The sequence below is a fragment of the Dermacentor silvarum genome, chromosome 1 (assembly GCF_013339745.2).
Source record: "Dermacentor silvarum isolate Dsil-2018 chromosome 1, BIME_Dsil_1.4, whole genome shotgun sequence".
Taxonomy (NCBI): Eukaryota; Metazoa; Arthropoda; class Arachnida; order Ixodida; family Ixodidae; genus Dermacentor; species Dermacentor silvarum.
The window spans coordinates 337171493-337199047 of NC_051154.1; the positions used below are offsets into that span (position 1 = coordinate 337171493).

Sequence of the window (27555 nt, forward strand, 5' to 3'; positions counted from 1 at the left end):
TAAGACATTTAATAGAATATCAAAATCTATCATTGTTCCCTTCCAGTGCAGAGCTTTATTCCAGAAAACTGCAGCCACCGTCCGCATCAATTAACAACTTTCAATACACTAAAGCACTCCTGTCACTAGGTCCTTTGGGCCCTGTGACTTTGGGCCCTGTGACCTAGCGGCCTAGGTAGAGGAGAGCAGCATACACGAGTCCATCGCGTTTCACGTTGCACACAAAGGAGGCCACCACTCCTGGTCGCACCTCAGGTTACATTGTGAGCCATGACAACTTGGACATTGCTGTGTGCGCTGCCTTTGAGGCGCGCAGTTTGCCAGATGCTATTCTGCTCAAGGCTGTGTGCTCAGCACTGGAAAGAAATGCGGTGTATGCACTTTCCTCTTCTGCCGAAGCTTCGTCCTCTTCTCAGCTGGATGAGAAGAGCTCACGCAGCTGGCACTTGCCGAGCCAGGGCTTCTTGCTCGTGGGTGCGTGATCCTGCCCTTCAACCAGACGCTTCTGGCTGTCTCGTGGCTATCCCATGGAGCATGCATAGCAACACATGATCTAGTTATGCAGCCAAGAGAGCTTGAAAGACAGGCAACTTAAAATATAACTATTGAAATTAACTATTCCTATGTGCAAACAAGATTATGAACAACTGGATAGATAATTTACATAAGGCAACGCTAAATGAGTCTGAATATAAATTATTTTTTTACCCGGACAATGTGATAAGTGTTTTAAGTGGACAATGTGACAAGATCAATTGCACTGACTGTTCAGCTACTTACACTGAAGAAACGAAAAGCCTACACGAATGAATCAAACACAAGAACTATGTCAGGACCTTCTCTCGAGTAGGCAGTGCCATCACAAATATTCAGATGGTGCCAACCACAAGATTGCGTTCTATGAAACTCATATCCTACAGAAAGAGACAAATCCCCTCAAAAAAGGCCATTTCTAGAGTCATGGCATGTACCGAACATGACACACAGTGTAAACCACTGGAAGGGCAACCTCCCCACTGCATGTGTCAATGGCATGCGCATTGCTATGAATAGGAGAAGACACCACAACAGAACACAACAGCCTCCTGTCGCCAGCGCCGACACCACCACAACCTGGTCCACATGCCTCCCTTTGGCCCCCTTCGTCTTCCCCATCAGTCAAGGATGCAAGGAAACATTACCATCCCCAACAAAACTTTGTATCCACCTACCTCTTCCTATTATGAAGGACTTTTAAAAGGTGCACCCTGCCACCATCCATCGTTCACCCTGCGAGGAAGGTGCTGAGTCGGCTCAGAAAGATCTGGTTTAATAAATCAACTTTTTGACTGGAGTTGCTCCTAAATTCTTAAGTGTCCTAGCCAAATGCGTAATTCTGTCGAATGTATAGCTTCAAAATTATGTACACGTACATACAAACATTGGTATGCTTTAAGGTGGTGGTCCCACTCCGGCGGCATGCGCTCAGCATTTAATCATTGTTTGTGGCCACACTGTGCTTCCTGCGCTCATTGGATAAATGTAAACTTTATTGCGTTAGAAAGCTTACTTTCTGCACTTTCCAATGACACCTAGTATTACTGCCTAGCCTGAAGCATTACTTGACAGCACTCAAAACAGTGGGAGCAAGAAACGGCGTTTTTGCTGTACTAGCCTCTATTGTACTGCGCTTCCGGCTAAACTGTTCAACATAACAAAATGAAATTTGCTGTGTCCTTAAATGAAATTTTATCCAATGTTTCTATGAAGAGAAATTGCGTGTAAAGCAATTAGAAATTTATATAGGCGCCGATAAACATGGGCAAAACTACAAAAGTTTATGAATGAATCTTTTTTTCTTTTAAACTCAGGACAACAATATTTAGCGGTTTTCTAGGCTACAGTGTACTTATCATCTATGCGAAGTTGTTTTGTGTCCTGATGAACAGTTCGTGAGTTATTATTACTTCAAATTGGCAATTTATGACTATACTTGGTCACGCATTACCGACGACGGGACAAAACTATTCTAGCTGAAACTGAAATTTTCAATAATCAAGCAGCAAGCCCTTATCTCGGATTCTATGAAGAGAAAAGTGGCGTATATTAATTAGGAAATCTACAGGGGAGTAGTGAATTTAGTTAATTTATCTGCTTGCCAGGTCCATGGAAACCAACATTCTTTTTCATGTACACGCTAATTCACAAAAATTTTTGCACATTACTATAACCATACAGTTGTGCCAAGGAGAATTGCAAATTTCCCTTGCCTCCTCTATTTTGAAGGCTCATACGACGATATCTGGAAACTTGCTTTCTCCACGTCACGAGGTGCGATGTGTGTGGCAGGGTACTGTGTTTGACTATATTGTACGCGACGCCGGTTGAACGACAGGATTAGCAGCAAACAATGAGCGAGCCTTGCAGACTGCAGTGAAAAATGCTGATGGGTGCATGACCTACTGCATTCCAAGCCGCGCGCTACTAGTTAAATCTCACGTGTTCCGACATCCAGTGAAGTTTTGAAACAGATGATTTCCAGTAGGTGTTTTTCTCGTTGAAAGATATATCGTATTTATCCACATAATCATTGCACTCGCATAGTGGTCCCACCCCCACTTTCTTTTTCGAGTTATCATCGTACCCTTGAAAATCACTGCAGTGACTGCAGTTTGCTTGTGGCGGTGCATGGCAGCCGATCGAGCAGTTTTCTGCCATTTCTTTTTGCGAAGCTTTTCCACCATTGCAGGCAAAACAGTGTGCACAACAGAACAGAATACAGTGACACATGCGCTCGAAGGTCTCCGAATTCACCAGTAAAAAGTTGAGAGAGAGAGAGATAAAGGAAAGCATGGACAGCGCGAAAAAGGCAGACAACACGTGCACAATTTACACTATATAGATCGACGACTATTAGAAAAAGTACTTTTAGCAAATAATCTGTTCATGCAGTCCCTGCTTGTGCAGATCATGTGATCGTATTCTGTAGGCTAATGTGAGGACTTGGTATTGGATGCCTGTGTCACGAAAACGGCTGTCGGCGAAACACGGACAACTCCTGGGGGCCATGCGCAAGGCTGTGCGCAAGTGCTTGCGATGGCCATCGTAATCATAACACTGGCGCGATGAGCGCTAGCAGTGGTGAGCGCGTGTGAATTTCATAAAGCAAACGTTCTGTGCAACTGCTTCATAGTTGGGACAGGATCATGGAACTACTCTGTCCTACGGCCCAGGTGCCCCGTCCACGTTCCGATGGCATTCTGGTCTTCGGACTAAGTGCTGTCTCGTGTTTAACGCGAATTACTGACAAAAGTTGGTGCACGTAACAAGGTTTTCAGACGCCTGGCAAAGCGAACGCCTGAAAAAACAAGGTTTTCCGAAGTATACCACATGATATTTTTTTTTATTGAAAAGAACAATAAATATGCACCTCGGTGAGCAACGAGAAAAATGACTGAACGTAACTGGAGCTTCAAATTTCAAAACAATTGCCTGTGGTTGGAAACATTCGTTCTCACTAGAATGGGTCCTGAAGTGACAGGCAGTTTTGTACATGAGGGTAGCGCAACCGCAGACACGGCCGGATTAAAGAACACGAGTGCTGTCAGTACCGTCATGAACTGTTGCAACCAGCTTGTATTTCGGTTACTGGAGATTGACATATAGAATGACATGACATATATACAATGAATACAATGAACAAAAGGTTCGAGGCGTATAAAAAAAACGTGTATGTTTTAGTGATCCTTCCATGGTACTCTCTGATTGTGAGGTGCAATTTCTGGTTGCAAGAATGTGACAGCAGTGTTTTGGATGGCCACTGAGCATGATGAGGTGTTTTTTGTTCATTGCATATATGTCGTCTTTCACCCAATAAAATTCAGTCGTGAGTATGCGCACATCCTGTCCATTTATATTTCTGTTGCCCCTGTTTTTATAGCACAGTATCCCCCTTTCACAAGATGAACATCCACCAACTAGCCCAACTTGCCGCTCTACTGTATCGCAGAAGGTGAAGATTTGAACTCTTCCACGACAGGCGGAGCTATCATCAGTCGGCGTTCCTGCAAGTGGTCTCCATCTGATGTACTAAGCTCAAATGAACACTGCATAGCTTTGGAAATTGCTCCATCTGATATACTAAGCTCAAATCAACGCTGCATAGCTTCGGAAATTGCAGGAACCGGCACTCTGGCACCAAAACATGGCCGATGCCCTAGGAACATGGCCGATGCCTTAGGAACATTTGTTTGCCAGCCCATTCCATTCCCCTATTCATGTTCATGCAGTTTGCAAATGGTGCGAAAAAAAGACACCTGTTTTGGGATACATGAGGCTAATAGTGCTTTAGTTGGCTACACTCCAAAGCCTTTGCATTGCGCATGTATGTAAAAAGCACCCTTTTTGACGCTCTGCAAGGCACGCAATAGGGGCTCTGTGTATTGTTAGCGAGCTTGCTGGGGGGCTTCTGATCAGGAAATGGGAATCAGGTCAAGCTGCACATTCGGTCGAAACAAAACTGGTGTCAGCCGTGCCCACAACTCTAATTTCTATGCACGTGGACAGGGGTAGCTTACAAAAGCACTGCTATTTCTTTGAACAGTAGGGCCTCGACACCCGGCTGTTCCACATGACCTAACAGTGCCGGTGTGCGGGGCCGGTGACAAACTTTCTCGAGGAAATCACTCCACAAGCGGTCTTCTTTTTTTCTTTTTACTTAGTCGCTCTGTTGTAAATATTTCGCTGTTACTCTATACTAACCTTTACCCCTACACTTTTACCGCCACCTCTCCTCCACTGCTGACCGCTGTTCAGGCGTCAGCAGACTGCGCTAGACGGTTACTGCGGTCCGTAGCAATTTCCTTGCCTTTTCTTTATTTATCTTTATAGGAACAAAGCAACAATGACCATTTCAAGCCTAGAACCTTCGTTTAGTTGGCCTGTACTTTGAAAATGCTAAAATAATACACACTAGGCAGAGGCAGCAAACTAGTTGACCATCAACCTGCCTGCTACTATGCTGGCAGGTTAATCCAATGGCCTGCCTGCAGGCCCTTGATCAACCTGATCAATGGCCTGCAGACCAGTGAGCAATGGTCTGCAGGCCATCTGCCAGGACGGCTTTCAAAGTAGCGGCCCGCATTCACATGACAGCCACGTCAAAAGCGGCAGTGACGAACCACTAATAGCCACCATCATCAGCACTGACCATTTTACAAGGTTCGACCGAGCCACTGTTGAAAGTATCAGTGGGGAGAAAGCCACCACATGCAGCAACTAAAGATCAATGGTGCGAGGCACAACTTCTCATGAAAAAAAGGCAAAGGGGGACTTTTCCTCAACTCAGCGGATCACCTGTTGCAGCGTCGTAAGAGGGCCAGACCAGGGCATGCTGCGACAGCAAAGAGCAGATTTTTTTTCGCTTTTTTTCAAACGTAACTGAGCGGCTTCGCCTGGTGGAAGAATCTGAACTACACGCAAGATGGCAACAGTGATACCTTCACCTTAAATCACAAAAGTAAGACATTCTAATGGCCCACCTGTTCCTGCTCATGGCCTGCCTGCTTCAGCTTTGGTGTCATCAATTGCTGGTCCTCGCCATGCAGTGCACACTTTCTGTCAGTTGCTGATGGAGGTGACTGTCTCTTCCTGGCCAACCACTGCTTCCTCTTTGGCAGCCCTTCTACCACAAATACCAGCTCTTGTTGTTCCTGCTGTCTTCTTTGAGATAAACACTGGATTGGTCCAAGCTTCCCTCGTCATGCACTGGCGGTTCTTCCTTGAGAGATAACTGTTGCTCCAGCACAGGGCGAAGTGACAAGCCCACGTCCACAGCCACCTTCTGCATTGCCTCCAAGGGTGGTTCTCCTTCCAGTGCCAACTTCTCATGTCGAACATTGCTCTTATCTGTCAAGGCCTTCATATGTGGTCCGGCTGATTGCTTTCCACTCAGCCGTGTAACAACACTAGCTTCTCCAGTGTTGCATCTCTCCTGCTCCCTACCAGCTTGCCTCTCCTCAATTGTTGCACACACAATTGCTGTTCAAGGCCACTGGATCTTTGCAGGGGCTTATTATTTGTTGTGCCAACAACATGCGAGCTCTTGGAATGATTGGCGAGCCAATTTAAGCCTGAAAGATGAAAGACCACAAAATTACCATACGTATTACCTTACCTAGCATGGTGTAAGAGTGCTATGTTGACAAAGAAAGTAGAAACATTCCAATTGTCTTTCAGATTTCCCAAAAAGCAGTGGCACACAACATCACAAGTGTCCCTAAGAACAGTTTGCAACAGGTTCTTCTCGCACACTCAGCGTAGCAGTTGTTTTCTTCCAGCAGCCACACCACAAGCCCACACAGAGGAACAAGCTACCCATGACACCACATTTTGTCAGCCAGGCCAAGTAGTGCCAAGTTCCTTAAGTGTTTCGGTAATGTGATGGCGCCTGGAAAAATATGTACCTTAAACACAGAGAATACAATACACTTTCACATTCGAAATGTTCATGCTACTGCTGAATAATATAACCTAAAGGCCTACACAGCATAGTGACAGTGCACTTTGTGCAGTTCATGCGATACAAATCGGTGGTCAATTCCCAGTAACACATTCTGCTAATAGCTAATGTAGAAATGAGCAAAGATGAAAACATGACAGTCTTCATGAAGATGTTTTTATGCAATCACCAGCGTGCATGAACCATGCGGGGGAACACACCAAATGTCACATTTACAACACTGTTACTAAATCCCAATCAGTGTGCTTCAATTCTGATAGCTGTTCGATTGATCAAGCCATGTTAAAGATTCAGCTGTCAATGTGTGCTAGCCGAAACTTACATCCATGTTGCGAAGTGCATTGGCATGCGCATAAAATGTTGCCAAGTGTGGGCACTATCAAAATGATGGACAAACAAATGGTACAGTGAGGCATTCTGCATACTTATTTCATGTGGCTATTTCTAATAGAGGCTTCATAAAATAAAATGGCAATGCCTTGTTCATTCATGAGATATAAATTTAAAGAAAGTGTTAAAGGAGGAGGAGGAATGAACGTTTATTGCTAGACACAGCGAGAAAGTGTTCTTTCTTTGCCCTAGGTGGGCGGCTCTCTGGGTCCAGAAAGCCATTGGCTAATGCCGCAGCCCGGGCTCGGTCCACCACACTTCGTTGATCCTCCAGGCTCTGTGCCGTTAACATTGCCTCCTACGTTTCTTCGGTGGCTTGTATGGTTTCTGAGCCATCGTCTTGACTTTTTCTCGCGATGTGGGCACACCAACACCATGTGTTGTAGGGTGTCTGGTACATCACAATATCGGCATAGGTATGAGAATTTAGTGGGATGCATCCAGGGCATGATAATTCCATGGACATATGTATTTATTTGTAGTCTGCGGAGGGTGGTGGCTTCTTGCTTGCTTAATTTTGGATGTGGTAAAGGATATTCTCTTCTTTCGAGTCGGTAATGTTGCTGTATTATGGCGTAGTTGATGGGAATTTCGTCCACCCTCGTCGATTTCCGGATCCCGTGCGGCAGGAAATCCCGGCTGGTATGCTCTCGGGAGACAGCATGTGCTGCTTCATTTCCTGCCAGGTGTTCGTGGCCTGGGGTCTATACGATGCAGGCTTCGGGTAGTTCTTGGCATCTTGATAGCTCTTTTAGAATTTTCACATCTGCGGCAGAGATTCAGCCTTTTTGTAAGTTTCTACATGCCGTTTGCGAGTCACTCAAAATGATTGCGGTGTTAAAAGGAAAAACATTTGTGTCAACCTGAAAAATCCTTACAATGAACTTAAACATAATGAATAACAATAAAACTAAATTCAAGGGAGGCTGTTTGACTACACAGAGATGATTATGTGTAGCCGTGATTCTGTAGTATTAAAGGCCAACTGTAAAGGAATTTCTGTAACTGTAATAACTGTAAATAAATCTTCTCAATTGGGGGAGGTTGGTGGAATTTGCCCGTCGCTTGCACCCTGGAACTTCGCCCATCATGACCGACAACACAGACGCACCGGCGCCTGCGCCCTAGTCCATCATATGCACCGAGGTTCTGCGGCAACATGATCCGAAGGTCATTAGCGGTACAGATGACACCATTGTGGAAGACTGGTTTACGTCGTATGAACGGGTGAGCGCGCATAACAAGTGGGACGACGCCGTGAAGTTCACCAACGTCATATTTTATCTTACTGGCATTGCCAAACTCTGTTTCCGTAACCACGAAGTCGACATCCCGACATGGTCAACTTTCAAGACATCTTTCACTCAAGTGTTTGGTTGACGCGTTGAACAGGGCTTGCGAGCCCGTGCACAGCAGAAGTCGTGGACCTTTGTAAACGTGTCAACACCGCCATGCCCAAAGCTGAAAAACTTCAGCACATCCTCAAAGGCATCGATGACGGCGCATTCCAGATGCTTTTGACCAGGAATCCGCGCACCATTTCTGAAGTGGTCACGCAATGTCAGAGCTTGGTAATTTCAGAGCTTGGTTATGTTAGAGTGCTTGGTAAACTAATTGCCTAACTTTTTAAATATTGGTTTCACCAAGGAAGTGCCAATATGAAAGTTGTAGATCATATTTAAAAATGGCCGACTGGAGTGTTCGCAACTAACATTGATGGGGCTTCTTGTAATTGCCGTTAAAAAAAGCCCACGAAATACAAGAACAACCACGTGATAGCACCACTATTTCAGCGCTCCCAGACGATTGATCAAGAAATGAAATACGTGTATCTGTACAGCAGTTCCGGGACGGGCTTGGCGCTTTAGGTGGTCACAAGGTACACGCCAACTCTCGCTAGTAAGATATGATCGCGAACGAAAAGAAGAACATGACAAATGCATTTTCCTTCCCGATTAAACAGTTCTGCAGTCAACATTTAATCAAGCCCGAGCTTCTTTTCTTTTTATTTTCTTGCCTTGCTTGTTCGGCCTTCACCCACAAGTTGAGTGAATGATATGTTTATGCCAGGTCATGTCGAAGTGCGACACACCATCATCACCACCAATCGCTCTGTGCGCCCGATCACGACAGGGCACGCGAATGAGTCTCGAAAAAAGCATGCAAACAATGTCCTTTACTGATCGGTTGTCTGGGGGCGCTGAAATAGTGGTGCGATCACGTGCTTGTTCTTGTATTTCATGGGCTTCCTTTAAAGGCAATTACAAGAAGCTTCATCAATGATACTTAGTTGCAAACACTTCAGTCGGCAATTTTTAAATGTTATCTACAACTTTCCAATTGGCACTTTCTTGATGAAGCCAATATTTCAAAAGTTAGGCAATTAGTTTATACTAATTAATTGACTTTGCACAACGAAAAAAATATATATACCGTAGACTAGGGCACGCGATCCTCAATACTACTGAGTTGGTTTGAGCCACTCCGTCGTTTTTAAAACATTCGCTACTTGTAACTGGAGCACCCTGTATACCACCGAAGCAATCTTGGCAAAGCTGCAGGGCTGGTTTATGTTTTTTATTAGCAGCCTCTAAACAGTAGCAAAGCCGACAACACGTGCACCTGGTGGTTAGTGGCTATGACGCAAGTCCCAGCACAACCCCTTCAAAATTTTTGCAGCCTGCCACAGGCAGTTGCTGGCGCAGCCTAATCTCGAAGGTCATGCTGAGGAGTCACGCGTTCTAGGTCATGCATAATTTCGGGTGAGCAGTAATGGCAGCATTTTCTTTTTTCAGCTTCGGTATCAAAAACAACACGCAAAGGCACCTCTATATCTAGACTATCTGAAACTAGGCTTTTTATGTGGTCCAAAATTTCCTTGCAGTTGAAAGTGCACTCAGGATGCAGAAAACAGCAGCCACAGTGTTTCCCAGATAACCACAGTGTTGAACAACCGTGGCACTGTATAAGACGCCAGCTCCATATTGGCACATGCCGTCACATACGAGCCATCTGCTGTGGCACGTACACGCTTGGGGGTTCGAAGAAGAGAATGTTTTTCTTTTGGTCTGGTTCCGGTAAAGACGTGTCCCAACATGAAGAAAAGTGTGGAATTGGAATATTTTCTCCTATTCTTGATTGCTTGTTCTCTTTTTGCCTCCCAGACTTTGTACCTATCTTTCTAGCGGAATTTTTAGCTGTCGTTCTAGCCCTCCGTAAACTCAACACATCAACACGTTCCACAGTGGTCCTGACGGATTCTTTATCTCTGTGCTCCTTCCTCACAGCTTCCGATAATTCCCCGGTTTTGCGAGCTTTCAGATCGTTAGTGCCCTCTCACTTAGCTTTGATTAGATTGGTGTGGGTACCAGGGCATAAGGGCCTATTTCTAAATGAAATGGCAGATTTGTTGGCAAAACCGTCCCTGAATGGCCCGGTAATTCAAATCCTACCGGTTTCAGCTTTCATCATAGGGGCTAGATTTCGCAGAAAAATGGCACTGCGTGAATTTCACGCCCCTTCTTTAACAAATTTCTCAGATTTTCAGCATTTGTCGCATTATTGGAATAGCAAACTCTGTCAAACGCGATCACTTGAAGTCGCAATCACTAGACTACGCTGCAGAATTCCATTTTTATATTTTTACCTACACAGAGCTGGTCTGGTTCCCTCACCTAACTGTCCCTCCCTATTGTGGACAACATGAAACATTAGATCATTTTCTCATTGTCTGTCAAAGATATTCTGAATTGCGAAAAAGAACCTTAGAAACACCGTTCCGCCTTCTTGGATTAGAATTAAATGTTGACAATTTACTATCATTGGGGGCCTTTACCCTTGGGCACAGCGACAGGAAGGTTGTCAATGCCATCCAGGATTACATTGCAGGGTCAGAAAGATTTAAATGACAAAATCAGGGCTTAGGGTTCCGAAATATTTTTACAAATTTGATGACTAGCTGTTTATTTCTTATTTTTATTCTTCATTTATTCCTTTATTCTATTCATCTTGTGATATATTCTAATTATTCATTCTCATATGCGTATATATTCCCAAATGTATGTTTGCATTATTTCATAAATTTCCTTTCTCATTGTTAATTCGAACTACCCGGTTCTTGGCCAATCCTCCAGAGTGGGTATGTGCCACTAACTCCAAGGCTCTACATTTACATCTACGTGGACTTCTGGCTCTGTCTGTTGTTTTGCCCACGACATTATTGGTGGAGGTGCTGGGTAAATGCACCTCCGCTCCCAAGTTTCCGCCGTCACTCCTAGCACCTTACAGACAGCCACAGCTCTCACAGCAAAAAGCAGCCGCTGCCTGCAAAGACTACCACCTGAATTTGTTCCCTTGTCATCGAGAGAGGAAATCACAATGTCAACGGCCACTACAAACCAGGCGAGCCAAACCCACAATGCCCAGTATTCTCGCCCGCATGTTTTTCATGCGCCACAGACACCCAGACCGTTCCATGGAGACACTTTTGAAGATGTTCACAACTGGCTGGACCACTTCGATCAGGTTGCCAGCATCAACGAGTGGGATGATGTTCACAAGCTGCGGAGAGTTTACTTCGCGCTAGAAGACTCTGCGAAGTCGTGGTATGAGAACCATAAGGGTTCTTTTGCGACATGGCAAGAGTATAGCGGACAGCTCCGCGATGTATACTGCAATGCCGAAAAAAAGGATAGAGCTGAACAAGCCATCTCTTCTAGGAACCAATGGCCGAACGAGAGAGAGAGAGAGAGAGATAAAACTTTATTTTGTCCATGATGGGGTCTGGGGGCGGCGGGGGTTGGGAGATTAACCCCCAGGCCTCCCCTTCCTCAGACGGCGGCCAGCCCTTGTTTTCTGGCGGCGTCTTCGGCCATCTGGACGGCCCAGAGCTGCTCTTCTGGGTCCAAGCTGAGCAGAAAAGTCTCCCACTGCTCGGCCGTAGTTATGATGTGTGTAGTGTTAGTGCGGTGAGTGTTGGTGGGTGTAGCTTTCGGGCATGCCCAGATAATGTGATCGAGGTCAGCGCGGGCCTCGCAGTCTCAATGTTTGTCGAGGACATGCTTCGTCTTTTCAGACGCGCAGACCCTGTAATGCCCGAGGAAAAGAAGGAGCGACATTTAATGCATGGAGTCAAGGAGCAGCTTTTCGCTGGACTCGTACACGATCCACCAGCAACTGTGGCCCAGTTCGTGAGTGAGGCAACCACGATGGAGCGTACTCTCCAACAGTGGTCGTCACAGTACGAACGCCACGACATCACGGCTACTGCGTGCTCTCTTGGGTCTGACAGCGAGAAGCAGGCCATCGCAGACTTCATACGAAGCGTTGTGCGTGACAAACTGCGGCAACTCCAAGCAGTGGCCCCAGTGGGTCCCCAACCACCTATTACAGCACTTGCAGACATCATCCGGAGTGAAATCAGACAGGCGGTGCAACCACTCGCACCACGAAGACCTGAGGTCCCTGTGCTAAAATATGTGGCGGCATTGAGGGCTCCTGCACCACCATCTACAGATCCCGTCATGCGTACAGTGGACCAGGCTACACCAGTAGCGCACCCAGGATCTCTGCCAGGGGGGGGGGGGTTGACAGTTTGCCAATACCATCTAACCAGCACTAATTTCACTTTCGTGATGGGAAATTGTCAAACAATGCACTTTTTGCGAGTGTGCAGACAATTGCGCGTCTTACATCTTAGTTGCACTACTCAAATGTGCAAGGAAAGAAAAGGGGTTAAACAAAAGGGGGGGGGGGTTACAACCCCCGAAACCCCCCCCCCCTCCCGTTGGTGCGCCACTGGGCTACACATCTGTTCCCGGACACCTCTTTGCATCCGCTACCCGGCTCAAGGTACCCGAGCGCACCTACGTATTGACGACCTGATCACGCAAGACAGAGCGCTACTAAGTGTATGGCGCTCGTCGGACGTCCACTATGCTACCACTGTGGCAAAGCGGGTCACGTGTACCGCGACTGCCAGTACCGCCAGCTAGATCTCCGCGGCTTCCATCCCAGCGCGCAGTGCCCACGTTACGGTGAGCGTCCCCGCGAAATCGAAGTGTATCTGACGGGCCAGCGAATTCCATCGACTGTTCAGCGCCGCCAATCGCGATCACCATCCCCTCGCCGGACCATTTCACCTAGCTTGCCCTTGTCGTCTTACGCTCCCCTAAGGAACCGCTCACCAAGTCGCCACAGAGGAAACTAGGAACTGCGACTTCTGGGGGTGATGTCGCTTTCCAACGAACATTCCAAGAACCTCCCTCGACGCAAGGACCCGATGATGATCGTTCCAGTTTTGCTTTATTTTCCGACAGTACTAAAATTATTTCTGCCGACATCGCCGTAGTTGTTGATAATCATGCTGTCACTGCCCTCGTCGACACCGGTGCCGATTATTCAGTTATGAGCGGCGCACTGGCATCTAAATTGAGGAAAGTCACCAAGCCATGGCAAGGACCCCAGTTACGCAGGGCAGGTGGCCATCTGGTGATGCCAAGTGGTATGTGCACAGCACGTATTCGAATCCGTGTGTCGACGTTCACGGGGTCTTTCCTCGTATTACCTGTGTGCTCTCGCCCAATAATCCTTGGAATGGACTTTCTTTGTGAATACGGCGCAATCATTGACTTACGTGAGTTGCTGGTGTAATTCGAGGACCCTTTTTCTTCTGAAGCTGACATCACCCAATTACCGAAGACCGCGCTACGTGTGTCCGATGAATCCGTGACTCTGCCCCCTCGCAGCAGCCTCTGTGTCGGTGTGAATGTGAGCAGGACATTCCCCACGCTTTAATTGCAGAGGCAAATTTGTCTTTCCTCCTTGCACAACAAATATGCGTTGCCAGAGGAGTTATTCAGCCTCGAAACAGACAGGCTCACCTGCTGGTCACGAACTTCAGTGAGGAATATCGACATCTTACAAGACGCACCGCGATTGCATACTTTGCGGAAATTGCCGACGTCAACGGGCCGCCAGTATTAGCTGCTCTTTCACCGTGTGACCATTCTGCCAAGGCGTTAGTGAGCACCCTCGATGTGAACCAGAGCCTATCATCAGAACAACAAGAAAGGATTCTGGACGTACTTGATTCTTTTCGAGATTGTTTCGCTACAACGATGAAGGTTAACCAGACGAAGGTTGACCACAAGAACTGGGACGATATCCTTCCTTACGTCACTTTTGCGTACAATACCGCAATTCAAGAAAGTACAGGCTTCACACCTTTTCGCTTAGTGCACGGTCGAGAAGTCACCACGATGCTCGACGCCATGCTCCTTCCCGACAACTTGGGAATGTTTAACACGGCCGCGGCCATGTTCGCCCAGCGCGCCGAGGAGGCCCGTCAACTCGCATGATGCCGTATTCAGTGTCGCCAAACCGCAGATGCACGCCGCTACAACCTTCGCCACCGAGAGGTTGCCTACAATCCTGGCGATGAAGTGTGGGTGTGGACCCCCATCCGACAGCTCGGCCGGTCAGAGAAGTTGCTGCATCGCTACTTTGGTCCCTACAAGATTGTAAGGCGACTCAATGACGTTACCTACGAGTTCCTTCCAGAAGGCACCCCAACAAATCCCCGTCGGCTTCCTCAAACTGAAGTGGTTCATGTTTCAAGACTAAAACCATATTTTTCGTGCCGTGACTCGACCGTCGAGTGACTATACTACATAGACGACTTAGCGTCGTTCTTTTTGTTTTTTTTTGTTCATTTCCGTTGTGTCCTGTGTTTTTTTTTACTTTTGTTCCTTCTTTCAAGCAGCATATTGTTATTTCGCGTTACGACACATTTCTTTCATTTATATCGTAACCCTCATTTTTTATATATTTTTTACCCTCATTACAGCATCGAGACAATGCTTCTTTAGGAGAGGGGGTAATGGCACATGTTGTCACATATGAGCTATCTGCTGTGGCAAGTACACGCTTGGGGGTTCTAAGAAGAAGAAAACATTTTTCTTTTGGTCTGGTTCCGGTAAAGACGTGGACTTCTGGCTGTCTGTGTTGTTTCGCCCGCGACAATATTAATTCTTGCTTCTGTATGAGGTAAAGAATTACAACTTTCTGGCACCATAAGAGATCTACTCAGTGTCCGAAATTTTGCTGTGCAAGTGTTTATAACACCAGCTTTCTTGTAGAAAAGCTATCACAGGTTAATCTTTGTTAGGGTTAGCAGTGACGATGTGACCATACACCGAGGTGCTAGTTTTGGCACATTTTAACACTAAAAGCAGAAACAATGAGGAGGCAAGGAAAAAGGCAAGTGACAACACAAGTAGTATTAGTGCTACCATGAAACGAGACCAGTTTGCCAAGTTACCTCTCCTCTCCAGTGTAGCTATGACGCAGTTTGGCACAATTTTACTTATCATTACCAGGACTACAGAGCAGATATTGTTTCGCACATTCTGGTGCAGGAACGCAATCTGTGCAAGATGGCCCCATTCTCGTCTTAGTCCTGGCTGGAAGAGTCACTCTATATAAACCTGTATCCCCTGTTTCCCCAATAGAAGCAGATAGCCACCAATGAAGGCCCTCCCCTTACTTCCCAGCAATGCAACTTGCGGGGATGCTGACATGCTTCATAGCCACTTGCACAGGCATTCGCTTAATCTTTGCCTCCTGCTCCTCTTCCCTACCCATCCGGCCAGCTTGGTTAAATATGCAGTTTATACAGAAACTCTGTTGCTGGAAATTGAGCCTTGCGCTTCTTGTTGAGCACAAAAAATTATGGGGTTTTAAGTGCCAAAACCACGATCTGATTATGAAGCACGCCGCAGTGGAGAACTCCAGAATAATACGGACTATCTGGGGTTCTTTAACGTGCAGTTAAATGTAAGTACACGGGTATTTTTGCATTTCGCCTCCATTGAAATGCGGCTGCCATGGCCGGGATTTGATCCCACGACCTCGTGCTTAGCAGCCCAACACCATAGCCACTAAGCAACTACGGCGGGTTCTTGTTGAGCGCAGCAAAGTTATGGCACTGTATGTGGCACACGAAAGAAGAATGGGAACCGAGTGGCTCGATTTTATTAGTCATAACCACATAAAGCCAACAGACAACAAAGCCAAGGAAAGCATCGGGGAAATTAAGTGTAGTTGAAATTGGAATGTAGAAAATAATGAAGAAAAGGGAAATGAAAGTGGACAAAAAGATAACTTGTCGCCGGCGGGAGCCAAACCCACAACCTCCGCATTACGCGTGCGTTGCACTACCAATTGTGCTACAGCGACGGCCATCAATTCGTCCACTAACTTGGGTATTTATGTTTACTAGATCTAGCCCTAGGAATGTTAGCCAGCGCCACTCAGAACCATGGTGGGCGGATGTGGAACATCCTTTTTAGCCCGATGGCGTCACAGTACACGTGATCTTGGGAGAGCAGGCACGTGGCTAATAAACCCTCGCATGCTACTTAATGACATCAAGGCTGCCAGATTCGAGACCCTCGTAATGAAATACGAAAGAATAATGGGTACCGAGGAACTCGATTTTATTAGTCATAACCACATAAAGCCAACAGACAACGAAGCCAAGGACAGCATCGGGGAAATTAAGTGTAGTTGAAATTGGAATGTAGAAAATAATGAAGTAAAGGGAAATGAAAGTGGACGAAAAGATAACTTGTCGCCGGGGGAGCCGAACCCGCAACCTCCGCAATACGCATGCGTTGCACTACCAATTGTGCAATGCAGTAGTGCAACGCACGCGTAATGCGGAGGTTGCGGGTTCGGCTCCCGCTGGCGACAAGTTATCTTTTCCTCCACTTTCCTTTCCCTTTTCTTCATTATTTTCTACATTCCAATTTCAACTACACTTAATTTCCCCGATGCTTTCCTTGGCTTCGTTGTCTGTTGGCTTTATGTGTGTATGTGGCACAGCAACAGACAGCATTCCTACTGTGACAATGTGCAAGGGCTGCCCATTCTGCATTTGAAGCAAAGGGCCTTGGCATCCCGTGTTGCCTGGAATCAGGTGTCGCCAGAGGGTGAGCACAAATAAACCCATTTTTCAATAAAGAGGCTCTGTAACACGTTTTGAACACGGTAAGAAAATGCTTGCAATCTGTAGAAAACCCTGCCATGAACATGTGAGCCAAATATTACTCTGCTGCCTGCAGCAGGGAGCCCACAATCTTGCATACAAGATCACTCACTCTTCCCTGCGACTTTCAAGGCCTTACTCTATAATTTTCTGCCTATGATATCGCATAACCATGCGACAGCCCATAGACATCAGACATTGGGCGATTTTTCATGATTGCGAGTTACACCCAGAGTATCGAACGGAAACTTTTTTTGTTTCAGTTTTCGTTTCGCCAAAAACAGTTCCGTTCTGTTTAACTCCATATGAAAAATATTGGTTCAAATTGGTTCAAAGCAGTTCAAATTCATCTGCATAGCTGAATAATATATACAGGAAAACAGCACAAATTTATTGTGTACGAAAACTCAACATTGCTTAACTGCAGTGAAAGATTACGCCTGTTGTTTGTTCTTCAGGCTGCCCATAGTTACAAAAGAATAATGCCGATCCAACATCAAAAGTATGGACAGCTGGGCAGGTTGGTACGGCCTATATATTTGGTGTTCCCTTTCAATAAATTCAGTTGCAAGTCTGCACCTGTCCTTCTCAAATTTTTTACGTTGTCCCGTATTTATCTGCGCAGTCTTCAAGAAGATACATCAATGCTGGAATCAATGTAAAGCAAAGCTTTGAGGGAGAGAGAGAGAGATGAGAATATTTTGAGGAAACAGTGTCCTCCTACCTGCTACTCTGCTCACGGGGAAAAAGAACAAAAAATAGGGATCTGAGGAGTAATGATGAGGACAGACAGTAGGATGCAATTATACACACTTTAATGTTTGAAGGGCCCATTTAGAGCTTTGGATCTATGCCTGCATTAACTAGATATTCTAAGAGAGCCTTGATGGCTGCTTCATTGATATGTCGGGTCAATGGCCCAGTAACACTTTTTCACTGAGCGGCCTGTTGTTAACTGGCACTAACAAAGAGCCACAAGTAAAAAGAAAAATTATGGTGTTTTACGTGCCAAAACCACAATCTGTTTATAAGGCACGCTGTAGTGCAGACTCTGGAATAATTTTGACCACCTGTGGTTCTTTAGCGTGCACCTAAATCTAAGTACACAGGTGCTTTCACATTTCACCCTCATCGAAATGCGGCCGCCGTGGCTGGGATTCGATCCCGCAACCATAGCCACTAAGCAACCAGAGCGGGTAAAAAAAACAGACCCATAAGCATATGTGCTCCATTGTCTCAGGTACTTTGCATGCATTCCAGTGTGGAGAGTCTGCACATTGGATGTGATGCAAATATTGCCATGTTAACACAACACCCAGTCTGCCCCCTGATGCAATATGCTGAAAACCATGCAAACAGTCATACTACTTTTCAAATTATGGGAATACGATGTGTATTTACACATGAGGTAGCATGTTTGAGTCACAAGTGCAGACAAATGCTTGGATCGATAGCTCCAGAAAAGGTGGCCAACCTGAACCGAAAGCCGTCAATTTTTCTTTTCAGTTTTTCTCCGAACTGAAAAAAATTGACGTTCCGATTCAGTTTTGCTTCAATACCCTGGTTACTCCCAAGTAAAAACTGCCACACACATGCACACCACTCTAATCTTTAAGGTGGCAGTCCCACTCCAGCGGCACGCGCTCCGCATTTTAGACATTGTTTGTGGACGCACTGTGCTTTCTGTGCGCATTGGATAGATGTGAACCATACCGTATTAGAAAGCTTACGTTCTGCGCTTTCGAATGACCCGTAGCAGTACCACCTAGCGTGAAGCGTTACACGACGGCAATCAAAACAGTAGGTGCAAAAAATTGGGTTTTTGCTGTACTAGCCTTAGTTTTACCGTGTTTACGGTAAAACTATTCAACATAAAATGCAGTTTGTTGTGCCTTTAGATGATATGTCATACAATGTTTCTATGAAGAGATATTGCTTGTAAAGCAAATAAAAATTTATATAGACTCCAATAAAAATGGGCAAAACAATAAATGTTAAAGAATGAATATGTTTTTTCCTTTCCAATGCAGAACAACAATTTTTAGTCATATTCTAGGCTACAGTGTACTTATGCGTGTGAAGTTGTTTTAGGTTCTGACGATTAGTTCATTAGTTACTATTACTTCAAATTGGCAATTTATGGCTACACTTGGTCCCACATTCCCGAAGAAGAGAAAACTATTCGAGCTGAAACTCTGAAGTTTTCAATAATCAAGCAGCAAGCCCTTCTCTAAAATTCTATGAAGGGAAAATTGTCTTATGTCCATTAGGAAACCTACAGAGGAGCAGTGACTTAATTTTAGCTCATTTTCCAGCTGGCCAGGTCCATGCAAACTGACATTCTTTTTCATGTACATGCTAATTCACAATGAGTGTTGCACATTAGTAAAGCCATACAGTGTCCTGTAATTACTAGCACTCACAAGTTTTACTAAGCAGTGCTTGAAATAAAGGATTTCCAATAAATATTACATCTCACAGGTGTTCTTTGGCGGTGGTGCCATGTGCGTAAAAAAATTATGTCAAGCTGTTTCATGTCAGTTCCAGCATTTGTCAAATGTGGTGCCACTGAACATTACAAAGTGGGCAAAACATAATGAATTCTTTCTCCAGATTTGAGTGTTTGGCTCAGTCCAGTCGCTGCATCTACCCGACATTCATTCAAGCACACGTGTCTGCAACCAGGCTTTCAACGTACTCCTACAGGAGCCCACTCAATTGTGGCTGCTGGAAGAAAAAACTATGAGAAAAAGGAAAGAAAGAAAGCACCGTGCACGGTACATCATGAGTGCATGCCATTTAGACAGCCGGTTAGACTATGGTGCCATTGTGCCCAGGAGAACTGCAGATAAAGTAAGATTGTCAAAATTTCCTGGGTGCCCACTTTTGTTCACACGTGACTGTGGAAGCATTCTTGAAGGGCATAAAGAACTTGCCCTGGCCTCCTCCTAGTTCCCAAGCTCGTACACCAACATCTGCTTGGCAGAGTATTGTGTTGCCACCCCTCACCCCAGTGTACTATGCTGTCTATATCATAGGGGTGTGTGAATAGTAACTTTTGACACCGCAATGAATACGAATGAATGTCAAAAGACAAATCGAATCAAATAATGACGGCGAAAAAGGCATAACCAGCATTATTCAGCCATCTGGGCAGCTGCGGCGGAATCCACCACCTCTACCAGCAGCAAAAAAGCAAGAAAAAAATCGTTCTTGTCAGGACTAACCATAATGATGTCTCGGTGGAGCTTTAGCACTGAATGCATTTTTTCATTCCCGTCGTCCTCTGTGTGTTGTTTAAAGGCCGTTTCACATGGCGCGATTTTCACACAGCAACACAGCGAATTCCATTGCTCAGCGACCGCCGCAACGTCGCGGGCTCTCCGTGACAGGATTCTAACATGTTGGTCATTCCGCCGCTGAGTCGTAGCGATCAGCGCGGTGTGGGCAGAGCAATGTGACGTAACGGCAAGCGCTGTCGAAATAGGTGCTTTCCTGTTTTACCGCATGTTGGAAGCTCAGCGGAGCAAAGTATCAACATTTTTAAAGGCTGAAAAATTGTGTACTATTCTATTTAAAAAATATATATATGAAATTGTAATATTTGACTAGTTTCCATGTTGTTTTTATTCAACGATGCAGGCATTGATACTTTGTGAGCCGGGAGCAACCTTGGGCGTCGCTGCGATGGAAATCACACTGTCGAAAGACAGATGTGAAAGCTGCCAGCGAAAATCGCTCTGCAACATACGTGACAGAACGATTTTTATCGCCCCAATAGTGCCACGTGAAACGGCCTTTATGTGTTTAATTATTATTTTACATGGCTACTACATGGACAGCTGAAAGTAATGCGCACAGTATACCAATACATTGGGGAATCTTGTGCAGCCCTGAAGCATTCCAAAAGTTTCATAAGCACGCGTGTAATGTTCTTGTGAAAGTACAAACATGCATCGAGTTCTGCACTATAACTGCGCACTTGGCTTCTGCACATCACGTAGCGCAGCTCTGTCAATAGCAGTCACCCTGTAAGGAAGAAATGTCAAGAAAGTGTAGCACAAGAACAGTCACTTCCATGTGCGTTCTTGGAGAGCCTCTTGCCAAAAGCTGAGCTAACATTCGGAGGTCACCATTCAATACCTGGATTTGTAGCCCTTACATAAGTTTCACGGAGTAAGTGCCCTTACACTTTTTTATTATTCAATTCTCCTCAAGGGACGCAATTCGCGTTGGTCTTACAAATTATTCTCTTCAGTGCATTGCAAAGAGGCTTTGCTTTACTACAACTGAAAAAAAAATGCCTCCCATTGTGTTTCGCTGAAGGTCAGTATTGCCTTCGTGCATGTGTGTCTGCCCTTCAAGTATGCATGTTGCGTTGCATGACATAATCTGCCTCCCCCTCTCGCTCCTCTCGACTGCTTGCAGCCACTCTGGTGTCAGGACTGCAAACATTTTTTTTAAAGACGATAGTCTTTCTTGGGGAACTTAAACGCTGAAAATTTGGTCTGTCTGTCACCCGATTCAGCCACCCGGCCAAAGTTGGACCACTTGCTTACCGCCCACACTACTTAAACTGGTACGGCTGTTCATACTTGTGAACGTTATCGATCACAAAGTAAATATTACGCATATCTGAGGCGCAACATCACTAGGTAAGTATTAGGAGGTATGCTCCTTTATTAGAAAATACATAGATACGTAACTCTAAAGACCCTAGTTTCTTAAGCTGCGCTGAAAATGCCATGCTATGCGCGCCGACGAACGACGTTCCCTGACTGCGCGCCGACGAGCGCCCTCTGCCATGGAGGAAGGAAACCCTCTGCACAAGCTCATGTTTCCCGATGTATTGCCAGATGGAATCCATGTCTCACGCAGCGCCTCCTCAATTTTATCAATGCCAGCCAGATGCGGCCGATTCAACATAAAGGAAGCGCTGTCTGAGGCAGGGCAAAACATAAATGGCCGCTTGATGAAATAATGCGGTAAAATGAAATCTGTTCAAACAAACCTCCTTTGCATTTATCATGCCAGGACGGAAATGGTACTAGAACAGCATCACGGGCGGCCGTGGATCAGACCAGCACTCATGTAGTACGGCCGGCAGAAGACTATTGTCTTTCGACGACATTTGCAGCGAAGCACGCAGATACGGGGCAATTTTTTATTTAATTTTTTCTTTTGTAAAGACCTTAAAGAACAGTTTGAACTTCAATTAGCATATACTGGCCAAAGTCATGGTAAAGTTTTCGTCGGTGTGTGTGTGTGTAAAAACTTTTTATTTACAAAAGTCCTGAGGCTCGACTATTTCAAGTCGAGGCGGGCCGCTCCCACGATGGCACCGTTAGGCCCAGCCCTTCAGCGACATCGTGAGCCCTCTGGACAGCCCGTAGCTGATCTTGAAAAGATGAACTCTCTAGCATCTTCTTCCAATGGAGCCATTCTTCTTCAGGGTTGGTGAGAGTCGCAGGGCATCCCACGAGCATGTGTCTGATCCCAATGATGCCATTACACGCATGACAATCTTTCTTGGCGAGCAGAAAATGCAAATAAAATAAAATAATCTACACCGTAGCAAAATGTCTTTCTAGCGCACTGCACTACTACCTTGAAAGGTATGGGCTTGGGGAGGGTGGAGGAGAGAGAGCACTTCACAGGGGCTGGCGCTTTTCAGATAGTCTCAACTTGTGGCACAACTGAGTTTCCATAAAACAGCGAGAATGGCACGCAATAAAACAAGGGTGCTGCCAGACGGGAGTGCAGAATTGACCCGTTCCCGTCTCCCTTGTGGCCATGATGGCAAGTCAGTAGAGAGAAGAGGAGGGGGGGGGGGCAGGAGGTGACAGTAGAGACAGGATCAGGCAGCCACTGTGTCCTATGCTCTAGGTGCCATGCTTACGTTTTGATGTCAGTCTTCTCTTCAGACCTGGTGCTGCCTCGGGTTTTCCGTGAATTACTGACAAAGGTTACTGTAAATAACAAGATTTACAGACGTCTGGCAAAGCGAATGCCTGAAAAACAAGGCTTTCTGAAATGTTCCAAATGAAATGGGAAAGTCCAATAAATAAGCACCTGAGCGAAGATTGAGAAAATTACTGAACTGGAGCCTGATATTTTGAAACAATTGCCTGTGGTTGGAAACTTTTATTTGTTTCCACTTGTTCATCATCCATGCAAGTGGAAATGAATACTTAGTCGCCGTGTTGTAAATAGTTGTTTTTTACTCTCAAATAACTTCTCCCCTACTCTTTTACCCCTACTCTTTTACCCCTCCCCCCTCTGTGCCGCTAACCGCTGTTCAGGTGTCAGCGGACCGCGCTAGACAGTTACTGCGGTCAGTAGCAATTTCCTTCCTTTTCCAGTATTTATCTATCTATTTATTTATATAGGCACATTGCTATATTTACCATTTCAAGCCTAAAGCCTTCGTTTAGTGGGCCCGTACTTTGCAGCATGCTAAAAAAATAAAGAAAAAGTACACTCTAGGAAGAAGAAACAAAACTAGTTGACAATGTCACTGAAGGTTGCGTCCATTTCAGTTCAATCTGTCTTCATTATTACAGGTGTTGTGTTCCGCCGGGGCAGTGAGCACTGAAGTCTGCAGACCATCTACTGAGATGATTTTCGAAGCAGTGGCCCACACTCGCATGACAGCCAGGTCAAAAGCGGCAATGACGAACCACTTACGACGTGTATAGCCACCATCAGCGGCACTGATCATTTTACATAGAGAAAGGCTCGACCGAGCCATTTTTGAAAGTATCAGTGCTGATAAGGCCACCACCCACAGCAACAAAACCACAATGGTGCCAGGCACCACTGTCAAAAGAAGAGGGGAGGGGGCACTTTTTTCTCGACTACAGCAGATCACCTGATGCAACGTCACAACAGGGACAGACCGGAGCATGCTGCAATGGCAAAAGCAGATTTCTTCCCTTTTCCAAACATGAATGAGTGGCGTTGTCTGGTGGGAGAATCTGAACTACACGGAAGATGCTGGCCATGATACGTTCACCTTAAGCAAACGAGGAAGTGGTGTTTGTCCCAGCCACCTTGTTACTGTGCATTTGTCGCTCTCTGGCACCTGTGTCAGGTTTGCCAACTTTGGTGGATTACCGTGTCTTTTGAAAAGAATATAGAAAGCAGTAATAAGCCGGGAATTGCTATCGGCACCACCACATCAGAGAGGAAACATTGTATTGAGAAGGAATGGGGAAAGTAAACACTGCACTCACTATATCTTTATATTAGGTCCCTTTTAAGTATTTCTGCAGGAATATATGGAATGAAAAGCATTACAATAATTCCGGTGTGTTCTCAGTTTAAACTTGTTGGGCAATGTCTTGTGATTCAAGGCCATTAGCAGGCCACTTAGGTGTTCCAGTATTTGTGCAGTGATGGCACTTGCAACCTTGCCACCTGCAACCTCAGACCCATGGTGGTTGGTACTCTTTTAAGTACTGCAGAGCCACTGCATTCACCATGGAAGTCATGCAGGGGAAGCAATATTTAAGGAGCACTCTTCCCACCCATGCTGCTGGGTGCACCTCGCATGGCTTGTTCTGTGGCAACTGCACAAAGGTGCAATGAAGGAACAGTTGTGCTAGCACATATGCACATAGTTAGTAGACATCTAACAATATTTTGTAAGTGCAACCCATAACTTCTGTGCACCTCAATTTTTGACACTACAAAGGTTGCAACATAAGTGTACATGCTATTGTTCCACCATGTCTGTGAATCCATCATTGGTATTTAGATTAAAGTGTGGCCGATGATGTGGAATGGAAACGCAACTGCATTCTGGACGGTTACCACAATATAGTTATTCTGTGTAGATTACTCTCTTCATTGTCTGTGCAGTAGAAGTCAAGCCTTCAAAGGACCAGAGCTCCGCAGGAACCAACTTTGTCACATGTAACCTGTCACACAAACATGTGCTGGGAATGCTAATCAAACAAGCTTGAGATAGGGTGGTGCCTCTGATCTTCCCCCCATTATGTTGCAACCCCGATGCAAGAGAGACCGATGCAAATGGAGACTCATTTCATCTGAATAATTTTGGTTTAGCAGGACTGCAGTTTTTGCGCAGATGATCAAGTTCCTGAACCAACATGCGGAGGAGGTCACTTATGCATATTAGTTAAGCCATTGAATGAGCATGCCTCATCTTAGGCAGCCTATGAATTCATTGTCTTGATTTAGATACAGCAGTTTATTACTTGACAAATTTCATTTTGTTAAGATTCGTTCAAAATAATGTGCGGTGCTGTAGTATTGCCCTTAGCTCTTTCAACGAGCACTATACATTATTACATGCATCTGAGAAGTACTGTTCTTTTTTTCATTATTTTCATAGTCATGTGCACCAGATGTAATCATACTTTGCTTTGTTTCTCATTTACAAGCCTCACTTGGCCCGGCATCTAGTCATAATGGCATTACATATTGCCACCTGTAGGTAGTGGGTCAAGGGCAAGAGTGGGTCGAGCCCAAGAGAACGAAGAAGACCACGCGCCCCTTCCCTACTTGAGCCAGCCCCAACGGTTGCGTCTTCCAAGAGCCAGCTGCTCTACGGTTATTAAACCTTCAGGACTACTTCTCGAGGCTCGTGACAAACTAGTGGAGGTGCAGGGTAAGCGTCCTCACGGATGTTGCAGACCCCTCCAAAGATCCGCGCTACGAATCCAGTGCCTGTCGACACTCCCGTGCATCGGGCCAGCCGCAGGATCAGGGGACTGTCCCCAGAAGTCGTCGACGCTACAGTTCCCACCACATCAACCGGTATGACCAGCGCTTCCCTGCAAACCGCCCCAAGCACGATGTCGAACCGGTACACACTTGATGATCGCCCACACGACTGCGAGGCACTCTTTCTCCGTAGTCGAATAATTCGCCTCGGCACGGGAAAGGGAGCGGCTGGCATACGCTATAACTCTTTCCACTCCATCTTGGAGCTGGACGAGCACTGCGCCAAGGCCAATGCTACTGGCATCGGTATGCACCTCAGTATCAGCATCATCGTCAAAAATGTGCAAGAACGGGTGCTGACTGCAGGCGCTCTCGTAATTCAGCAAAAGCTGCCTGTTGCTCATTATGCCACACAAATGGCGTACAAACCCAGGAAGCGCCGGACGGCCTTCTTATCGGCAGCAGCTAGAAATGTGGCCACAACGGCAAGCTTGTCTGGATCGGGTCGGACCCCTTTGGCGCTTACTACATGCCCGAGGAACTTGAGCTCCTCATAACCAAAGTGGCACTTTTCGAGCTTAAGTGTGAGGTCTGCCAATCGGATGGCTTCTAGCATACTCCGTAGGCGGTGAAGACGCTGCTCGAACGTTTCAGAGAAGATGACCACATCACCCAGGTACACAAGACAGATGTATCAAATAATGTACACAACCCTTTTGTTGCTTAATAGACTTCACGAAGTTTTCATTTTGCTGTTCTAGAAAATGGGAATATATTCGATAATCGATTCAAAATTCAAAGATCATTTTTCTCGTATATTTGTATTCGATTCGATTAGAAAATTTTGCTATTTGACCACCCCCATTAATTTCTACTGTTTTGCCCATATTCAGCATGGATGACCATAAAAGAAAATGCAGGAAAGACGAGGTGCAGGGATGAACCCGCAAAGCACCGCACCACCTGCCGCAAACTCTTGCAACGCCACTGCCTAATATGGCCGTCTTTGTGTATGCCTGCTGGTGCTGTATTCATTGATATTCATGTAAATACATCTATAGAAGTATCCCAGCTGTCAGGGAGCCCATATTTCTTCCTCCTTCAGACGAAACTTATACATGTGCCTTGTGGACAAGTCGATAGCACTGTGCAGCAAGTCGCTATAGGGCAAGATAAAGTTTACTGCGCTGAATGGGCTCGTAAACAGTTTACAATATTAATTTCTCCATACCGGATCTGAACTGGAGTGCATCAAACCGGAACAGGTATTTTTGTCAGTTCGACAACTTGCTTCATGCAATAATTTGCATTTTAAATATGAGTGGAAGCATCACAAAAAGAAAAAAGAAATAGCCATTTTTGATACCAAAAACTGAAAAAAAGAAGCCAGAAGTGATGTATGACCAAGAACAGGTGGCTCCTCGGCATAACCTTCGAGTTTGGCCGGTGCCCACGGCCACCCACAGCACGCGGAAAAATCTTGGAGGCAACATGCTGGGACTTGCGTCATATCCGCTAACCACAGGGTGCACATGTCATCTACTTAGGTGCTGTTTAGAGACTACCGATAAGAAAATTATGCAATTACCAGCCCTTTGGCTTTGCTAAGATTGCTTCGGTGACATATACAACTCATTATAACCTAATTTAGCAAAAGTAAAATTTCACTGCAGTAGACCTTTAAAATGCTTTCTTGTGGCAGCACCCAAGACCTTGTCTAAGAAAGGACATAGAGGAAAACATACCCAATAATGCTGGCTCTGATGTTAATGTAGGTAGCTTTGGCTCTGGTTCCAACAATGGTGGTGGCAGCACTATTTCTGACTGCTGCATCAGCCTTGCAGGAACTGATGGAGCTGCCGGTTGCACCAGCTCCAACGAAGGTGTCATCACCACTAGTTTTGACAGGGGTGCTGGCGGCGCTAAG

The 27555-nt window shown here is 45.7% G+C and overlaps 1 long non-coding RNA gene across 1 annotated transcript; it reads right to left on the reverse strand.

Annotated features, from left to right (window-relative positions):
* Positions 1–367: 367 nt before the first annotated feature.
* Positions 368–27519, reverse strand: LOC125942309 (uncharacterized). Its single transcript, XR_007464989.1, has 3 exons — positions 27374–27519; positions 5520–6110; positions 368–520 (listed from the first exon to the last, which is right to left on the reverse strand). It is a non-coding gene; the product is annotated as an uncharacterized LOC125942309 (long non-coding RNA).
* Between the last annotated feature and the right edge of the window lie 36 nt (positions 27520–27555).